This window comes from Panthera onca, chromosome C2, assembly GCF_046562875.1.
Source record: "Panthera onca isolate mPanOnc1 chromosome C2, mPanOnc1 haplotype 2, whole genome shotgun sequence".
Classification (NCBI taxonomy): domain Eukaryota; kingdom Metazoa; phylum Chordata; class Mammalia; order Carnivora; family Felidae; genus Panthera; species Panthera onca.
The window spans coordinates 25,436,151-25,455,792 of record NC_138347.1 but is presented as its reverse complement, the minus strand read 5'-3'; positions in this window follow the sequence as shown (position 1 = coordinate 25,455,792).

The following is a 19,642-nucleotide window of genomic DNA, read 5'->3' as shown; positions in this document are numbered from 1 at the left end:
ACTTCTTACATCTCCACTTAATTTGGAATGGGTGCTGATATGTGGTTGTCATTAAAAACCCCAGGTGGTTATAGCTTTGCACAGGAAATTGCTTAACTTCCTCTGTGTGATTATCTTGCCCTTGGAGGTTTACAAATGCAAAACATGTTTAGCATTGTTTTGCTTGTGAGAGTAACAATCTTATAATAGTCATTAATAACACAAGTGAGTGTAAAATACTGAAGTATAAAACTTGGTTTCAGCAGGGAATATAAAACAGTCCAGCTAAGAAGAAATAGGCTCTCAATTCTAATGAGAAGATCTTGATTATAAACAAGCAACAAGATTAAGCCTTCTCTTCAGGGGGTGATCGATCATTAAGGAGCAGGTGACAATTTCTAATGCTGGTAGGTTAAAACCACTAAAAGATGACTGAACCTTTATCAAAGAGCACGGCCACAATTGACATATCTTATTCTTTTGTTTAACATTTTGTGATCTGAGCACTCAGGTAAACTTTGAATAACCAAATGAGTCTGGGATCCCAGATTATTATTAAACTCAATTCTAGAGAAGTGACCACCATCCCTTTACATTGTTAGTAACACCTTTTTTTAAGAGGGATTTTACCCACCCTGGGAGAGGATCCTGTGTTGTGACTCAGGCTAGGAGTTTAATGGAAGTATATAGTTTGTGCCTCTACTTCTTTCTTGGTCCATTAATCAGAAACAAAGGAGCCTATTTTTCACCAGCCTTGTATTAAGGTGGTTCAGTTAGAATGACAGAATAAGGAGAACTGAGAGCAAGCTGTTCCCCACTTTTGTTGTTTAGCTAACTCAGACACTACTTGGAAATGACCATGGGAACCTTGCACATGAGGGGAAAAAAATGGAATTGGGTGGGCATTCTCTGGCAAATCACAGAGTAGACCTGGGAAGAAACGGCAAAGCCTACTTTTGGCATCCACGTTCAGGGTGGGAAGATTTAATCGCTTGAACAAACACTGTGCCAGAACTGTGTTAGAAATTTGAAATTTCAAGATAAAAATCTCAAGTGGTTCTTACAAGGATTAAGTTGGGTAATACCTGCTGGATATCTTTTAAAACTTTTTTTTTTAATGTTTATTTATTTTTGAGAGAGACAGAGACAAAATGCAAGTGGGTTACGGGCAGAGAGAGAGGGAGACACAGAATCCGAAGCATGCTCCAGGCCTGGAGCTGTCAGCACAGAGCCCGCTGCGCGGGACATGGGCCTCCAACTCACAAGCTGTGAGATCATGACCTGAGCGGAAGTCGGACGCTCAGCCGACTGAGCCACCCAGGTGCCCCTTTGCTGGATATCTTTTAATAAAAGTCAGATGATTGCTCAGAGGAGTTGGGGCTTTTTTATAAAGTAACTAGGCAAAATATCTCCATGCTGGAATTTCTGACATGTGGCAGCAGCTAACATCTTACTCAGAATTAACATCTTAATCAAAGGCTGTGTGTTTTATGGTCAAACAGGGGATTAAAGGTGAGTTGGGAATGCTGTCTCTATAATAATACCTTTAGAAGAAACTCAGTTTTACCAGATTCATGACATTTTCCCCCCAAATAAAATTTGTAGTTGAGGAACAAATGCAGGTACCAAAAATATCTTGAGCAGTATTTCTCTTGATCATATGAGCTTTCTGAAGTGATAAGCATAGCTTACAAAGACTGGACCAGTCTATTTTTAAGCCAATATCTCATCTTTCGATTACTACAGCTTTAAAGTAAATGCATATTTCAAAGAGTATAATTAGTAGAAATGTATTATTCTGTTTTCAATAATCTTGATCTTTTTAATTTTCATATAAAATTTAAAATCAATTTGATAATTTCTATTAAAAATCATGCTGGACTTTTGATGAGGATTGTTTTGAATGTATCAATCCTGGGAGTATTAGCACCTTAAAAATATTGGTTCTTCTAATCTATGAAGATAGCACATCTCTCCATTTATTCAGGTTGTAATAAATTAGCTCAGAGATGTTTTATAATTTTCAACATAGAGGTCCTGCACATAATTAAACTGATTTCTAAGAATTTTGTTTGATGCAATTTATACGTGGATTCTTAAGAGTTCTATAATTTATTGATAGCATATAGGAACACAACTGATTTTTATATTTTGACATTTTCTTCTGTGACTCCTAAACAGTTTACTTTATTACTGTTGTGGTTTCTAGATAGATTCCTTTTTTTTTATGTAGACAATTATGTTGTCTAGGATTGAGATTATTTTACTACTTTTTGATATTTATGGCTTAGATTTTTTTTCTTGCCTTATTGCATTAGATTGAATGTTGAAAAGTAGTCATCAGAGACAATATCCTTGCTTTGGTTTCAATCATAATGAGAATGAGTTCAATATTCATCATTAAATATGGTATTAACAGTAGGGTTTTCATATATCTCATTTATCAGATTGAATTAGCTGAAAATTTTGTCATAAATTGTTGAATTTTGTTACTTTTTTCCTTCATCTATTGAGAGGATATATGATTTTTCTTTTTATTCTATTTAGATGGTAAACTCAAAAGTGCTTTGAATAGGCCTCTAGCACTTATACCATTTTAATTAACTTATGAAATATTTATGTATAGTGTGTATTAATCAGTGTTCTCCAGAAAAATAGAACCAATGGGATGTGTGTATGTGTGTATAAGGAGACATATTTTAAGAAATTTGCTCATGCAGTTATAGAGGCTGGCCAGTCCAAAATCTGCAAGGTGGTTCACTAGGCTGGAAACCCAATAGAGAGTGGATCTGCAGTTCATATATGAAGACTCTCCACTGCAGAATTCTTTCTTGTCCAAAAGAGGTCTGTTTTTATTCTACTCATGCCTTCAACTGATTGAAGGAGGACCACCCATGCTATGGAGGGCAAGCTGCTTTACTCAAAATCTACTGATTTAAATATTAATCATATCCAAAGACATTAATCACATCCACAGCAACATTCAAAATAATGTTTGGCCACATATCTGGGTACTGTAGCCCACACTGCTATTGCTGTTTTCTTCACTGGATTATGTGCTCATCAAGAATATTAATATACTGTATGCATCTTGTGTTATTTATAATAGCTAGAATTTAAGAAAAAATAATATCTCCATCTGTTCTCTTTCCCCAGGAAGTAAAAAAAAATCAACATTTCATCAATACAATGTTTGTTCTTAGAAAAAATGCATAACAGGTTATGAAATAAAATTTATCTCATAGCTTTTAGCTTCTTTCTTCACAATAGCATTTTATTCAAATATCCCTCCCTCCTGTTAACTATTTACTATAATTTTGGTCATAACTTAAAATGGATTTATTTTCAGTGCCCTTTTAAACTTACCAATTATCTTGTCTGGAATTCATGAATTATAAAATAGGCATAGTCTTCCTTTCTGAGAAGAGGAGTTTCTTCCACTGTCTTTGTTTATTAAAATTATTTATAAAAATTTTCATAAATCTCCTGTGAAAAACTGCTTTTATCAGCATCTATTAAATTTTTAAAGTTAAGTTTTTTTTCACTTAATGTGAGTCATTTATCTTGCTCTCTTTTTATTGATATTTCTGATATGACTTTAATTTTTTCTTCTTAATGCAATTGTGTACATCCAACTTATGGTGAAAGAATCCCAACTAAGATCATTATGCATCACTGAAAACACAAAGAAAATATATTTCCAACATGAAAAGAGACAGGGGCACCTGGGTGGCTCAGTTGGTTAAATGTCTGACTCTTGGTTTCTGCTCAGGTCATGATCTCATGGTTTTTGAGATCAAGCCCTATGTTGGGCTCTGCACTGACAACACAGCCCCTGCTTGGGATTCTCCCTCTCTCCCTCATTCTCTCAGAAAAAAAAAAGAGACAAAATAGTTAACATTCAAGGTCACTGAATGCTGCAGTTACCTGGACTTTTGAAAAATAAAATGTTGAAACAAGAATAAAAATTGCACTAATTATTATTTATGATCATGTATAATAGCAATACAAAATGTGGTGTGGTAAATTATAATAAATTACAATTGTTTGATTGTACAAACCTTTGCTGTATATTAGAGACTGTGATACAGTCTTATAATTTCTATTTGGAATTATTGCTTTTTTTTCTTTTTTCTTTTTTTCTTTTCTTGACATCTTTTCTTGACATCTCTAATGCAGATTTTGCATCTGAGGGGGCTGTTTTATACATTGAAGAGAATCTATTTAGTGAAGAAAATTACTGTTAGATACAGTAAAATCACTATTGTGTTTGGAAATGGTCATATATGAGGAAAGAACACCATAGTTTTGAATATTATGTCATACATTATTAAAATAAAATAAAATAAAATAAGAATTTTGAAACATTTAGGCAGAATGTATTAAAAAATTCCCTAAGACATTGAGAATTTGCAGTTGGTCTAAGGAAAATAAAAATGAGAAATGCAAACAAGAAAAGTTGATGTGCAGAAATGGCTTTCCATTAAAAAATATACTTGCTAAATATCATGGTTTTTAGGACATTGAGAAAGTCTCAGATGAAGAAAAACAAGGCCCTACTCACCTATCATGAAGCTATAATGTGAGGACAAACATAAATCTGTTTAGTAATAAATCATGATGAATTCAATGTTGAGATGCAAATAGCAAATACAGTAGTTCACCTTTAATTATTTTAATTCAAACTATTTAATATATTGGGTTTTCACAAAGTCTGTTTGAATGCTTGGGCCTGAGAAATAGTTTTAATCATGAAGGAGAGGTTGTGTGTTTATCCAGTCATTTGTCAGCAGTCGCTTAGGTTGCTTCCATATCTTGACTATTTACTGTAAATAATGTTATAATGAACATGGATGTGCAGAGGTCTCTTCATGATACTGATGTCATTTCCTGTGGATATATAACCAGCAGTGCCATTGCTGAATCAGAGAGTATTTCTACTTTTAATTTTTTAAGAAACCTCCATACTGTTTTTCATAAAACAGGGATACCAGTTTACATTCCCACTACCAATATATAAAGATTTTCCTTTCTTCACACCCTAACCAACAGTTGTTATCTTTTGTCTTTCTGGTACTAGCTGTCTCAAGAGATGTAACTTGATATTTTATTGTGGTTTTGATTTTCCTTTCCCTGATAATTAGTGATTTTGAGCACCTTTTCAAATACCTGTTGACCATTTATGGTGTGTGTACACACCACACACACACACACACACACACACACACACACACACTGAAATATTATTTAACCGTAGAAATAGAAATCCTAACACTTGTGAAAGCATAAATGTAAGTGGAGGACATTATGTTGCTGACATGATCTGAAAGTAGACCTTAAGTATTCTCACCACAAAAAAAGAGTTAACTTTGTGAAGTAATGAATGTTTTAAGGAACTTGATTGTGGGAATCATTTTATAATTATATCATCGTATTTTACACCGTTAGAAATAAACAGAGCCGTCACGTTGCACAACCTAAATATATACAACTTTTATTTGTCAATCATACCTCAATAAAGTTGGAAAAAATAAACAAATTACTTTATTTTCATTATGGGGACATGCCAGCCAATTCAGGTTGGTATCTAATTGATGTGTAATTTCTGGTTAATGAAGGAGCTATTTCTTCTGTTCATTCATTGGCTACAATATCTTTTACTGGCTTAACCTTCCAAAATCTCTGGAAATTTTAATATTTGGTGCATATACAGAACAGAACAAGCAGGAAAACATCGAGTCCTTTTAACAAAAAGGTAATCAAGGAGAGTTTTGCCTTTTTAAAAATTTGCTTCATCAATTATTTCTAAGAGCTTTTCCTCTATATATGTTTATAAGTCATATTTGACTTACAAATTGACTAATGAAGCAATGCTTGAAAAATATATGACTGCTTCAAAAAAGGGTAGTTGTTCCCTTTGCCCACACTCAATAACAATAAATGAGTGGGGCGCCTGGGTAGCTCAGTCGGTTAGGCGTCCGACTTCGGCTCGGGTCATGATCTCATGGTCTGTGGGTTTGAGCCCCGAGTCCAGGCTCTGACAGTTGAGAGCCTGGAGCTTGTTTCAGATTCTGTGTCTCCCTCTCTCTCTGACCCTCCCCCGTTCATGCTCTGTCTCTCTCTGCCTCAAAAATAAAAAAAGTTAAAAAAAAATGACAATAAATGAGTAACTAACTGCAGTTTGTATGTGTGCTTAGTTCCTTGCCTTTTAATTTACTCTTTATAAGACCTCCTGGTGGTACCATATGTAATTCTACCTTTCACATCGCAAGCTGCACCCTGTTAGGTTTCAGTAAATGTGTTCTGGTAATAGCTTACAGTTTGGAAAAGGAAAACAAAATATGGAGTATTCTGGCATGGTCTTAAATTACGACTTACTCTGAATGAAAGAGAAACCTTTCTGGTACTAATAAAATTTGCATGTATATAAAGTGGAAAATCACATACTTTAACCTAAATGCCAGAGGAAAAAGCCATTGCAGCCTGCTGTTGGAAGCTTGGCTCTTGTGTCCACCTGGCTAGTGAACACAACCCTAACTATGGCTGCACTTCCAGTAATTCCCTTTATTTATTTATTTGTTGAAAAGGAAAATTTTTCATTAAAATACGCATACATCAACATATATTTTTTTTGAATGAAATTTATTGTCAAATTGGTTTCCATACAACACCCAGTGCTGATCCCAACAGGTGCCCTCCTCAATGCCCATCACCCACTTTCCCCTCCCTCCCATTCCCCATCAATCCTCAGTTTATTTATTACAAATATTCATTTACATGCAAAGGAATTCTATAATCACTATGCCCTCCTCCTACCTCCAAACTGTAGTCAAAAATAAAGGGAATTCTCAGTTTTTATTCCCTTTATTTTTGACTACAGTTTGGAGGTAGGAAGAGGATATAGTGATTATAGAATTCCTCTGCATGTAAATGCATATTTGTAATAAAAGAATGAGGTCACTTTCTTCCTGAGTGTTTGAATGCCTAAATTTAGGCTTCTGATTTTTGAAGGTTATGTAAGGTTTATACTTTCTTATCTAAATTTAATTATACAGTTTGATACCTTAAATATTGGAGTTTGACTTGAATTCAGTTTGTCACATTTGGTCTCGGGGAGAATTTTTATCATAAAAGAAGAGTTGTTTGGGTAAACTATTAATATTTATGATTTGTTAGGTGATACATATATTAAATTTTATGTTTCATTTAAAAAAAATTGTGAAAATTTTAGAACCTGTGTGGTAAATCACCATGTCATTCCACCCGGATCTATGTTTTCTTTCCCTCATATAAACTCATTATAATATTTTTTTCAATAGTTCAAACTTTGATTGAATCCTGGAAGAAGTAAACAGTATAAGAGTCATGTATTATAAAAGATTTTGGTGAAGATTTAATGTTATTAACAATCAAAGTTGATTTTGAGAGTATACTATACACTATGTCTATAACCCCGTGGAAAAGACAACTCAAGTATGTGGGAAAAGCCTTATTCCTGTTGGTCTTTAGGGTAGCTCAGACTCATCACTATATACTCTCTGCAGAGGCAATATAGTCCTGTATCTTTATTAAAGCTAAAAATAACTCTATTTTTACATATTACAAATAAGTAAAATGATTGTGAGTTTTCTCAATCACCATGAAGGCTAAAGTAGAAATAGGATCCTTGTTAGCGCTTAGTAAATTTGATAAATTGTCCTAAAAATATTTTACTTTCTTATTTTCTTAGATCTAAAATAAAAAAGAAAAAAGGTAGTTGGGTATTTTAGCGAATGTTCTGTTGAACAAATCTACTAGGGTTATAGTTCTACTTTCTGGAGCAAGTGAGGATTACTTGGGGAATATCTTTTGTCTCATCTCAAAGAAAGTGATATTAAAGTATCCATACTAGGCAATATCCATTTCTCCTATTTCCTCCAACTTTTCTTTGGGATTCCATGTCATCCTTAGCTATTCTTTTTTTTCTTTCTTTTTTAAATTTGAATTTAAATTTAAATTTTATTTTATAAAGAGAGAGAGTGCAAGAGGGAGAGAGAGAGAGATTTCTAAGCGGAATGCATGCTCAGTGCAGAGCCCCACATGGGGCTTGATCATGACCTGAGCCGAAATCAAGAGTTTCTCACTCATTGACTGAGTCAGTCAGGCACCCCCTTAGCTATTCTTTTTAAAAATTTTTAATTAATTAATTAATTTAGACAGAGCATGCACTTTGTGTGCATGAGCAGGGGAGGGGCAGAGAAAGAGGGAGAGAGGGAATCCCAAGCTGGCTCCACATTGTCAGTGCAGAGCCTGACATGGGACTTGATCCCACCACCATGATATCATGACCTGAGCTGATACCAAGATTCAGATGCTTAACCAACTGAGCCCCCCAAGCTATTCTTTTCTTACATATAATTCCAGATACTGGTACTTGGTCTCATATATTCCATACTAATATACAAAGCAAAAATTAGGATGTTATTTTATGAGCTTTCTTGTTCTTATAAAATTTTTAAAATATTGTAGAAAGTGGCTAAGAACTATAAATTTCAATATTACTATGTGGTGTTCCTAGGCCTAAACTATACCTGTATTTAAACTGACCTAAGCCAAAGTAATTTTGAAGAAGAAGACCAAAGCAGGAGGCATCACAATCCCAGACTTTAGCCTCTACTACAAAACTGTAATCATCAAGACAGCATGGTATTGGCACAAAAACAGACACATAGACCAATGGAATAGAATAGAAACCCCAGAACTAAACCCACAAACGTATGGCCAACTCATCTTTGACAAAGCAGGAAAGAATATCCAATGGAAAAAAGACAGTCTCTTTAACAAATGGTGCTGGGAGAACCGGACAGCAACATGCAGAAGGTTGAAACTAGACCACTTTCTCACACCATTCACAAAAATAAACTCAAAATGGATAAAGGACTTGAATGTGCGACAGGGAACAATCAAAATACTAGAGGAGAAAGCAGGAAAAGACCTCTCTGACCTCAGCCGTAGCAATCTCTTACTTGACACATCCCCAAAGGCAAGGGAATTAAAAGCAAAAATGAACTATTGGGACCTCATCAAGATAAAAAGCTTCTACACAGCAAAGGAAACAATCAACAAAACTAAAAGGCAACCAACGGAATGGGAAAAGATATTTGCAAATGACATATCGGACAAAGGGCTAGTATCCAAAATCTATAAAGATCTCACCAAACTCCACACCCGAAAAACAAATAATCCAGTGAAGAAATGGGCAGAAAACATGAATAGACACTTCTCTAAAGAAGACATCCGGATGGCCAACAGGCACATGAAAAGATGCTCAACGTTGCTCCTCATCAGGGAAATACAAATCAAAACCACACTCAGATATCACCTCACGCCAGTCAGAGTGGCCAAAATGAACAAATCAGGAGACTATAGATGCTGGCGAGGATGTGGAGAAATGGGAACCCTCTTGCACTGTTGGTGGGAATGCAAACTGGTGCAGCCACTCTGGAAAACAGTGTGGAGGTTCCTCTAAAAATTAAAAATAGACCTACCCTATGACCCAGCAGTAGCACTGCTAGGAATTTACCCAAGGGATACAGGAGTACTGATGCATAGGGGCACTTGTACCCCAATGTTTATAGCAGCACTCTCAACAATAGCCAAATTGTGGAAACAGCCTAAATGTCCATCAACTGATGAATGGATAAAGAAATTGTGGTTTATATACACAATGGAGTACTACGTGGCAATGAGAAAGAATGAAATATGGCCCTTTGTAGCAACATGGATGGAACTGGAGATTGTGAAGCTAAGTGAAATAAGCCATACAGAGAAAGACAGATACCATATGGTTTCACTCTTAGGTGGATCCTGAGAAACTTAACAGAAATCCATGGGGGAGGAGAAGGAAAAAAAAAAGAGGTTAGAGTGGGAGAGAGCCAAAGCATAAGAGACTCTTAAAAACTGGGAACAAACTAAGGGTTGATGGGGAGTGGGAGGGAGGGGAGGGTGGGTGATGGGTATTGAGGAGGGCACCTTTTGGGATGAGCACTGAGTGTTGTATGGAAACTAATTTGACAATAAATTTCATATAATAAAAAAAAATAAAATAAACTGACCTATATCTCTCTGTAACACTCTGAAGGGTGATCAATGTGTATAGAACAAACAGTATAAGAATAGCTTAATATTTAAAAATTTATTATTTATATTAAAAAATTTTAATGTTTATTTATTATTGAGAGACAGAGAGAGATAGAGCATTACTGGGGGGTGGGGGGTGGGGGAGGGCAGAGAGAGGAGGAGACACAGAATCCAAAGCGGGCTCCAGGCTCTGAGCTGTCAGCACAGCACTGACACGGGGCTTGAACCCACAAACCACGAGATCATGACCTGAGCTGAAGTCGGATGCTCAGCCGACTGAGCCAAGCAGGCATCCCTATATTTATTTATAATTCAAATTGTTATAAAATTGATAAAATTACTCAGAGTTTCCACACATTTCTCACTTGAGCTGCACAGCTTCTTTGTTTTTATTTTTATTTTTATTTTGCAGTTGTCAATAGTAATAAAGTTTATTATATGTTGACATTCTGAAGAGAGGAAAAGAAATATGAAAGAATGGGAGATACAGGGGTAAATAACCTTATCTTGAAAATCCAACATTGTGAAAAGCTAAGACAACCTTAAAATGTAGTATCAAAAACTTAAATACGTGTAAGATAAGGCTTTTCCACTGATAGATATTTTAGTCTAAGTACCAACAGGATGCTTTTTTTTAGGAAACAATCTTTGTATCTTTATTTTCATTTATTTTAATTTTTTTATTTGAAGAATAGGTGAAACACAATACTTTCAGGTGTGCGACATAGTGATTAAACAAGTCTATAAGTTATGCTATACTCACCACAAGTTACCATCTGTTATCATAAAATATTATTCAAATATTTGTATCTTTAAAAAGACAAGTCTGGGAGTAGAGACGTCATAAGGTCTATAAAAAATAGGCTTATTATTTTCAAGACTTCTTAAATCTCTTTCACCTCTGGATGATTGATATATGAAAGAAGGCACCTGAACACCATATTCTACAGTGGAATAAACTGTAGAGTGAACTAGCAGAGATGGAACTCAATTTTTCTTGCTGTCTAGGGAAGAAACATTGGGTTTCAAGAGTCTAAAGTTGACTAGAACTGCATCAAGTTTGCAAGTTACCTCCTAAAAGAAATTAGGCTGGCTTTGATACAAACAACAGCAAACCATGTAGCGTTCTATTTGTAGGTTTGTAAACTCATGTCTATGAATCAGTTTTATTTTCCTATCTATAGTATCTGTTTTGCTATTGAATTAGATAAATTGTCCCCCTACTTAGTCACCACTCTCTTGGTTATTTTAGCTGTTGTTTTTTCAACACTTGCTACAACCAAATGAAAGTAAATTGGTCTAAATCTCTAACTACTTGTCTCTGTAATTCCTGCAGTGGCTGCAGTTTTCTCAGAGTTTAGGTTTTGAAGGGAAAACAGCATAATATGGTGTTTTTCATGGCACTTAAGGGCCAACTAATGTTTGCTCAAGCTAGCAAGAATATAGTGCAGAAATAAGCATACACCAATGAATAAGCATATGGGATAGATACAGGGTCTTAAACATGTTCTACAATAGTGCATATATTTGAAAAGTTAATGATGATCTTTATTGAGACATTTGCAACCAGACCTAGTCACTCAAATGGCAAAATCACTTGAAGTGTGAAAAGTTTGCATGTCCATATGCCAGGGACATCATTGCAAGTTGTCTGCTCCAGTAGGTCTTTGCTTTGTGTTTGCAAGGCAGTGGCCAAGAAAGGTTTTCCAACTGGCCACATGGGAAAAAGAACAGACAGGATAATTAAGAACATCCAGTAACCTGAGGAGGCTCAACAAGTCAGCACAGTCACCGTGGTTGGCCTGATGGGGTGAGAGCAAGGGTAAGACAATTTGGGCAATGTCCTATTGTGTAACAGTGGGCTAAAGCAAATGGATTAAATGGGAAGTGAAATAAAAATTCTGGAAAAAGACAGTATAACCCATCTATTTTAAGGATGAAATTGCTTTAGTCAAAAGTTTCTTTGACAGTGGATATCACTACATAGAGAAATAACAACATTTAGATGGAAAACTTACATTATTTAAATGTTAGTAAGTAATTGTTGCACAAGGGACACCCCTTTATGAGAAATTACCTGTGATTTTATTTTCATATTGTTAAAAAGAATCTTTTCTCAATGGAAAGATAGGTTGGATTTAGAAGTAATGAATTAGTGTCATAGTTTGTATATCACATCCTAACAGAAACTAATCTGAAATTAAATAAATGAGTGATATTCCAGGGCTGAATGTATTCCTTTTCATATGTGGGACTCAACTCAGGTAGTCAATTATTTGAGTGGTATTTTTAATACAGCCTTATGTGTAATTGCTTATTATTATTATTATTATTATTATTAAGTATAATTTCTAATTCAGAACACAAGGTGATGGGAAAAATTTAAAGCCAAAGAGTGAAACATATGTAATCATTTAATTGGCTAGGTTTGCATTAACTTCAGGATTTTCAAGTAAGATGGCTCAAAGTAATTTCACAAAGCACCAAAGTAAATAAAGTGTTGGATGAGTCAAGATGAATGGCACAAGCATGAAGAAAGCAGGAAGTGAGAGCAATAAGAAAGCAGGAAATATGTCCAGAGATGCAGTAGAAACCATACACAAAATTTCAAGTACAGTCATTCCAGAGGAATAGAAAAATACATTGCATAAATGTTGAAATCAATAAATGGGAATTTGTGAGGTTGGGGCAGTAAGAAAAACTACACTATAATTACTTCAGAGTATGCTGAAAATGTGAATTCTAGGTAGTCATTTCAATAAGGCACAATAAAAGCTTATAAGATTGATAAGACTCCTTTACAAAGCATGTGATAACAGTGATAAGTAGTATGAAATGGATGTTGTTTGTATCCAAATAATATTCTATTACACTCACTTTTAAGGGTTAGATAGGGAATCTGTTCAAGTTGTAGCCCTAACCCAATTTTTGAAGTCCCAAGGGAGAGAGATAATAAATGAGGTAAATGTAATAACAATGCTCTTTTATCTAAAGATGAGTTTCTGGCACAGCATAAAAAATCAGAAACTCTTTTTGCAAGGTTGGATTTATCAAAGCATAAGTTTCTCTTTGCCTTTGAGTAACTATCTGTATAAAAGACAAGGGAGATTATTGACTGGGGGAAAATATGGTTTATTTTAAAATTCAGCTCAGGTTGGTTAGTAGAATGTCATTTTATAAAATATGCATTTTGTGATTATGACCATTAAATTTGTCCCTACATTTATGGATAAAATCTGCAGGCTGTAACCATACCCATGGCCAGTCAGTTATATTGATTATAATTAGGAAAAGCATGCTAGATAGATCAAAACAGGACTTCACAATTGTGTGAAGGCGCAAGTAACAGGCCTAACTTTGTCTTTTCTTACAATACTTCTGTATTCTTTTCATTGCCTCTCTGTTTATTATATTTGTGATAAATGATTGTGTGTGTGTGTGTGTGTGTGTGTGTGTGTGTGTGTGTGTGTTTCAATCCCTCTCCAGGTTATCTGATCTTTTCATAAACATGTTTAACAAATCATTCTTTAGGAAAGATTCTTATAACAACTCCAGGGAACAGGATATGACAACTACTCTTTTAATAAGGAAAATAAAATTGGCTGTATAACTGATCATACTATTCATTCACATCTTAAGAATATCCATTTCTGGTCTTTTTCTCCCATCTTAGTGCCTTCAATATAAGGAAATTTTTTTTAATAAAACATGGCAATGTCCTGGTTAATATATTTTTTGTTATTAATGAACAGGAAAGTTGAATTTATTTACTTCTCAAAATTTTTTATTTTTTGAGATATAATTGACATTCAACATTATATTAGTTTTAGATATACAACATAATGATTCAATATTTGTATATATTGCAAAATGATCAACACAATAAGTCGGGCTAACATCTATTACCATATGTATAGTTTTTTCTTGTGATGGGAACTTTTATTTATTTAAAAAAATTAATGTTTATTTCTGAGAGAGAGAGACAGAGTGTGAGCAGGGGAGGTGCAGGGGGAGAGAGGGAGACACAGAATCCGAAGCAAGCTTCACGCTCTGAGCTGTGAGCACAGAGCCCAAGGCTGTAGGGCTCAAACCCACGGACCGTGAGATCATGACCCAAGCTGAAGCTGGACGCTCAACCGACTGACTGAACCACCGAGGCATCCCGTGATGAGAACTTTTAACTGTTGCTCTCTAAGCAACTTTCAAATACGTAATACAGTATTATTAACTATAGTTGCCATACTATACATTACATGTCATGACTTATTGATTTTATAACTGAAAATTTGTACCTTTTGACTCCCTTCATCAGTTTTGCCCTGCCCCCATTTTCTACTTCTGGCAACAAGCAATCTGTTCTCTGTTTCTGTTGTGGTGGTAATGGTGGTTGTTTTTGCTTTGTTTTGTTTTTATTTTAGATTCCACACATAAGTGAGATCATTTGTCTTTCCCTGTCTAACTTATTTTGTTTAGCATAATGCCTACCACTTTCATCCATGTCGTCACAAATGGCAAGATTTCATTCTTTCTTATGGCTTAATAATATTTCATTGCAAATATGTATCACATCTTCTTTACCTATTTATCCATCGATGGACACTAAGATTGTCTCCATACCTTAGTTGTTGTAGATAAGGCTACAATTAACATTGGGTGCATATATCTTTTTGAGTTAGTGATTTTGTTTTGTTCAGATAAATACCCAGAAATGGAATTGCTGGTTGATATGGAAATTCTATTTTTAATTTTCTGAGGAAACTCCATAATGCTTTCCACAGTGGCTGGACCAATTTACAACCCCTTCACCAGTGTACAAGGGTTCCCTTTCCTCTACAACGTTGCCAACACTTGTTAGTACTTGTCTTTTTGATAATAGCCATTCTATCGGGTGTGAGTTGATATCTTGTGGTTTTAATTTGAATTTCCTGATGATTAGTGATGTTGAGCATCTTTTCTTGTATCTGTTGGCCATCTGTATGTCTTTTTTTGGAAAAACATCAATTCAGATCATCTGCCTAGTTTTTTAATTGGACTAGTTTTGTTTTGCTATTAAGTTGAATGAGTTCTTTATATATTTCGGGTGTTAATCCCTTAACAAATATATGATTTGCAAATAATTTCTCCCAATTAATAGGCTGTGGAAGTTGATTTAATTGATCTAATTTACTATCTACTTTTCTGTGTTTGACGATTCCAGCTAGGTTGCTGTCAATATTTGTGCTATGTTGTTCAAAGTATCATTGGCATGTGATTGAGTCTATTGATTCACATAGATGGAATTAGATAGATATTAACAGAGGCCATAATCCAGTAACCATTAAGTTATTCAGTGTAGTCAGGGACTTTTTATTTTCAAAGAGCAGTTCTTAAATTTACTGTATCCCTTTGTATAATGTGAAATATATAACATAAAAGGTCATGTATATCCATATATTCATATATATATATGAGACCATTATAATATATATATATAGAGAGAGAGAGACCATTATAAGTATCCATATATATCTATATGTCATATGTGTCATCTATCTATGTATCTATGTATCTATCTATCTAATCATCTATCACTATATCTGTATATCCACAGAGATACATGGAAGAATAGGCAGATAGAGATATAAAGTTAGAACATAATTTTTTTCTATATATGTCCATATATGGTTGTGACATGATATCTGAATTGGTTATCATGATCAAAAAAGGGAATTTTACAAAAAAACCCAAGAATAGCTACATTCTGTGAAGGTGAGAAGTGAGAGAGGTTCCAGAGGTACAAAAAGCAAATTTTCATGGACACCCCAGAGTGTCAGCAAAAGATGTGATTGGGCTCTAGTAATTTTAGGATCCGTGATTCTCCAGCCCATGAATTTTCTACTTCATAGAAGAAGGGGTTAGATTAGCCTAATCTTACTCTGCCTATACAAAGGGATTTTAATCTTCTATAGTCGGGAACAACGATGAATTTAGCAGTCTCTCCAGACACACTCGTGTAGGTAGGCTGAGACCACTCAATTACCAAGTAGGGGAAGATGTGAGACAGTGAACTAGAGTGTCTCCATGTGAATATCGCCTCTCATACTGACTCTTATAATTGCAACATTATTTCTAAGAGAGCTGAAATGTTAATGCATTGTTTTCTTTCTTTGTTTTTCAAAAGAGGCTGTAAATTATTATGTACTCATGTAATAATCTATTAGAAACATTGAGTTTTTATTTGATTTGAGTCATGTATAAATGCCAATTCCAAATTATTATATCTATTAGGCAAATGCTAATAACTTCCAAAATTAAAGTAAATGTTCAGCTAAAAATAAAAATCCATCTTTGGAATGTTTGCTGTTAAAACCAAAAGAACTAAACACAGTAAGTTAGAATCAATATTTTCTTATACAAAGTATAATTTTCCTCCCAATAATTTCAAAATGAGGGGGACAAAAGGGATTTCAATACCAAAAAACCCATATTATTTTCTTTTGTTCATTTTGAATGATTAATAATAATAAATTAAACAATAATAGGCTGAAAACTGCGAAGTTTGTCAGTTACTACTAGCAAGTGCTATAATTTTGGAGACAAAGCCCATACTACAAACAAGGGAGCAATTACTGTAACTTAAAGCTTGCAGTAGTTTGAACTTTTGGCTTTTTTTTTTTTTTTAACAAGATCATTTTTGGACTTGGTACAGATTTTATTTTCCCCTGTAAAATTATGATCCTTATCTACATCTATTAAATGTAAGATTTAATTTTATTGACAGAAAGGTAGAAATGCTACATTAATTGCTAAGGGCTTGGTGATGCAGAATATGGTAAGTTAAGTATTAATGAGAGTTGTATTTTACTCTGTTCCACAGAAGCCAAAGAAGTGTTTGATATAATATGTGCAAGTCTGAGTTATAGGAACATTCACACAGCATTAAGAAATTATATATGAAAAAAGAAATTATATGCCATAAAACTATTTTATCTGAATCATATTTCTTAGTATTCTTCTCTATTAAAGAGCTGACTTAAGGCCTTGTAGCATCCTGAGAAATGATGTCCTTCTAAGTGGGATTTATAAATATTCCTTGACAAGAAAAGATACATTTACTCCATATTTTTAGTATGCATTATTTTATGACTTCAAACTGCAATCCCAGATTTTTACCCTTATTAAACTATTTTTAGATATATTGTAGAAAATATATTTAAAATCTTTGTGGGAGAGAAATGTTTTTGAAAAGGGGAAATGAGCTATAATCTAAAAGAAAAGAGAAGTGATTTTTTTTCACTCTGCATGTTTAGCTAATAGGAGAAATTACATGAAAGCCTTTTTAATGCTTCAAAGCCCAAACTATGTGATACTGAATTCAAACTACTGCTATCATTTATCATTAAATCAGCAGAAATTTATTGAACATCTATTGTGTTCCAGAAACTGTACTCTGTGCTGTAGCTTTATAGGACCTAAAGCAAAATGTTGCTGCCCTAAAATAATTTATAGCCATAAGAATGCTTTTCATATCAGTTGCAGTAGCCCATTTGTAACCATCTCAAGCAGAACATTTAGCTAAAAGTAACAAGAGTACCTAATGGTTGGATAATAATAACAGCATTGATTTGCCTGTCATATCAAGAATTCTGAAAGAAGTCAGTCCTGGGGCTGGTCAGGGAATTGGAATGAGTACGTTGGTAGTTCTCTTGGCTTTTTTTCTTGATTCCCATATGGCTCCAGGGACCACATTCTCTCATTGCAGTGTCCAACACTGGAAGAAAAAGATTAGAAAAAGGTGACTCTATTACCCTATTTCTTTCTTAAAACAGTGAAAACATGTTTCTGGAAAGCCCCTACTTGAGTCACAGAGAGAAATGAGGATCAAAGGTGAATATTATATGCTTAGGGGCACCTGGGTGGCTCAGTCCGTTAACTGTCAGACTCTTGATTTTGGCTCAGGTCATGATCTCACGGTTCATGAGACTGACCAAATCGGGCCGTGAGGTTTCAGCACAGAGCCTGCTTGGGATTTTTCTCTCCGTCTCTCTCTTTGCCCCTCCCCTACTTGTGCATGCTCCCTCTCTTTCAAAATAAATAAATACACATTCTTTAAAAAAAAAAAGGGTGAATATGAGATGCTTAGACAGGTGGTTCTGAAAGAGTCATCTGTGCGTACTCGTTAGAAATCCAAATTCTCAGGTCCCAAACCCATCCCACTTAGTTGGAAAGTCGGGCAGTGGAGACTGCAGATAATTAACAAGCTTGTCAGTTAATTTTGATGCAGTCTAATGTTTTAGAACCACTGACTTAGACCAGTCATGATTCACTCCCAAAGGCTGGGTATGAATTAGAGTGAGATTTCTCATCATATGTCTCAGAATTCTCACTGAACCCTAGGCTGTTCTACACTTTTTCCTGTGATTTGAATTAATAATTAGAAGTCATAAAAGTCCATCAAATCTATAGATACAAAGTGCATAAAAATGATAGAGTTCATTATTATGGATACCATTTATCCTTCAGAGTTTTCAGTTGCAGGTAATAAACATGAAAATTTATCATAAACTGGCACAAGTAGAAAAGGAGAAGAAATGTAATCCATGTAATTCAGGTCATGTAGGGTCTGAACAAGAAACACAAGGAGTTGGTCTTCCTTGATCTATTCTTTTCCATGCTGACTCTGATGATGGCATTTGGTTTCTAGAAACTCCAGGACTATATTTATTAATGTGCACATCTAGGGGTGGCTGGCAGGTTCAGTCGGTGGGACATGGGCCTCTTGATTATGGGGTTGTGAATTGAGCCCCACGTTGGGTGTAAAGATTACTAAAAAATAAAATCTTTTAAAAAATGTGCACATCTGCAGAAGATACACTTACTTTCCTTCTCCAAGAGAATGATTAAAGGTCACTATCCTTCCTGACTTAATCACCTTTACCATGCTAATGTTTCATGCTAATGGTTTTGGCTCAGGTCTAAATTACCTGGCCATTCTTAGATTTAGGAATGGATGTGGGCTCCAGTGCCATTCTTACAAATAGGGGAGATGTGGTTACTGCCCAAACGCAGGAGGGCCTCTCTTTCCAAGACAACAGTAACTGGATTTGAGTGGCAAAAGTAAATATATATCCATTCAAATATGTAAAGTCATCCATGAGGAGCAGAATTCAAAAGGGTAAAATCCGATCCTATACTTAGGTCCATAAGTATAGTTGTATCTGTAGAAGATGTTGAAATCTCTTAATCATGATTGTGGAAAGGCTAATATTTTTTTCCAGAGTAAATTCAATATATATTAACCATGTGATGCAGTAGCTAGAAAGGCTAATGTGGCTTTCGAAAATATTACAAATAAAAAAATAACATCACTGAGTTATGTCATTTCTGACACTTAACTTTCAAATCAATTATTTTCCCTCTTCCATCCACACTGCTCCTACCCAATTTTATGATCTCTCATCTGGGTTAGGCTGTGCTTCCACTATGTTAAGTTTAATCTTTCTCTATTTTATCCTCCAGGCTATGAATTGTTTTTAAAATAGTCTTTTTATTTTGGAATAATTTT